A 2,500-nucleotide genomic window follows, 5' to 3' on the forward strand; every position below is an offset into this window, starting at 1 on the left:
TTTCATTTGAACCTGGGGAGTTGGTTTTTGTGCTGCGTATGGACCCGGATAGTTTTCTCAAACCTAGATATAAGGGCCCTTGGAAGGTTTGAGGAAACTTTCAAAGGTTAACCATGAAATTGGGACTCCCGGCTCAAACCATAAATGTAGAATATTTCATGTTAATCGTCTGAAACCTTATATTGGTAAGCAAGGTGATCCATTAGCGATAGTGTCTGAGCCTGTGTCTGTGGTATTGAATTTGTCACCGGAGAACTCTGACGAGTTAGAGTGTCAGTTTTCTTTGGATGCATTGGGTGAAAATATGCAAAATTTAGAGATGTCAAAAAGTAGTTTAGATCATTTAATTTATTCCTTTTCAGATCTTTTTCAGGATGCTCTAAGTATGACAAATATTTCAAGTCATGATATTGATGTAGGTAATGCTTCCACTGTGAAGCAGAGTCCTTACCGGCTGAACCCAGTAAAATGGGATTTGATCAGTAAGGAGATAGCGTATATGGTGAAACATAACCTTATTCAACCATCTGTAAGTCCCTGGAGTTCCCCTACTGCATTGGTAAAGAAAGCAGACGGTAAGTTCCGCATGTGTGTGGACTTCTGTAAAGTGAACACCAATACGAAAAATTATTTTTTTCCTCTCTCACTTATTGACGATTGCCTGGATCCGATTGGTTCTGAAAAATCTATTACTAAGCTGGATCTTTTAAAGGGTTACTGGCTGGTTCCATTATCCGACTAAGCTCGAAAAATATCCGCATTTGTCACTCCGTTAAGTCTACACGAGTGAAAGGTTATGCCTTTTGGAATAAAAAATGCCGCATGTCCTTTTCAAAGGCTCATGAATAGGGCAATTTTTGGTTTGGAAGGAGTAAGAATTTATATTGATGGCTTGGTAGTATATAGTAATGACTGATAAACCCACATGTTAAGGTTACGAAAGGTTTTTGAAGCGTTTTGGTCTGCAGGGTTAGTTGTTAATTTGAATTGGGCCACGCCAAGGTACGTTATTTGGGTCACGTGGTTGGTTTAGGTCAGGTGTCTCCGAAACAAGCTAGCCTCGAGGGAAATATAAATTTGAAAAGGCCTGGTAATGTTGGAGTGGTAAGAAGAGTACTGGGCCTGACTGGTTATTACCGTAGATTTGTGAGTAATTACTCTGATCTTCCTCAGCCTCCTACTATTTTATTAGAAAAAGGAAAAAAGTTCTTGTGATTGGATCAGTGAGAAAAATCTCTTAATACACTTAAAACAGTATTAATTACTAATCCAATTTGGACTTCCCCAGATTTTCAGAAGCCTTTTATTATAGCAGTAGATGCCAGTGACGTTGGCATTGGAGGTGTCCTTTCTCAGGGAAAGGAGGACTGTGTTCATCCTGTCTTACTATAGTAAAAAGCTTCTGGCGGCTGAAAAAAACGTTACTTCACCATAGAAAAGGAAGCTTTTTATTTGCTCAGTGCTCTTAACTTTTTCAAGCTGTTCGTGACAAAGTTGTCTTTCCCGGTTGAGATATGAACGGACCACAATCCTATGATTTTCATCGAGCGTATGAAGGGAGTAAACCAGAAGATTTTGCTTGCCTGATCATTTTCAGATGCCACCTTGCTCGTTTCTCCATTGAGGTTGATAAGAAATAGTTAGGATGTAGTTTTGTTTTTAATAATAGCTTTGTAGATAAAGATTAGGAGTCTTATCTGAGTGGAATACACTCTAGTGTTTTATAAAGGTTCACCTAAATTAATTTTTGATTTGTCCCAATATACTAAGACTTTTGATTGTATAATAATATAATTATGATTTTTTTGGACTATAAAGCCGGTATTGTAGGTTAAGGTGTATGTCTGTGGGCGTACCTGTAAGTTTGTTTAGGTTTCGTTATGAGGGTTTGTTTCCATAGAATTGGAGTTTTTTGACGAAGTACAGTAATATTGGATCTCTGAAATAATGGTAAGCTATATAAAGCTTTTGGCTTGTATTCTTTTGGGGTACTTTCTGTTTGGTTTTAGGTTTATTGTTCTGTTTTTTTTTACTTATTGTTCTCATTTTACAGGTGCATTTCCAATATGATAATTTTTTTGTTTAATTTTTTTCTTCTTCTGGGAGGAAGATATGTATTAGCGTAATTTTGCTTTTGTTTACCTCAGCTTTGTTACTGTTTTTTGTTTGGATGTAAAATTAGCCTAGGGTTTAGTTAATAAGGTTTCAGTTGTAAAATTTTTTGTTTTTCTTTTGAAGTGTTCGCTTAAAGATATGTGTCTAGTTTAACGCTTGTTGGTTTCTGTGTTTTTCGAGTCCTTGGGGAGAAGAGACACCTGTGTTTACGTGCAAGGAGCTCGATTGTTTGAAGACAGTTCGAGCTTGCCACTCCCCGGACATACTGCAGCAGCTGGCTTATATGAGCATTTCAGAGGATTGCAAAGAGAACGTTTGACAGCTTTTAAACAAGTGCATTACTGCCACCTGCAGTGATTTGTGATTCATGTGAGTTTTTTTCTGC

Source organism: Palaemon carinicauda, chromosome 4, assembly GCF_036898095.1.
Source record: "Palaemon carinicauda isolate YSFRI2023 chromosome 4, ASM3689809v2, whole genome shotgun sequence".
Lineage (NCBI taxonomy): Eukaryota > Metazoa > Arthropoda > Malacostraca > Decapoda > Palaemonidae > Palaemon > Palaemon carinicauda.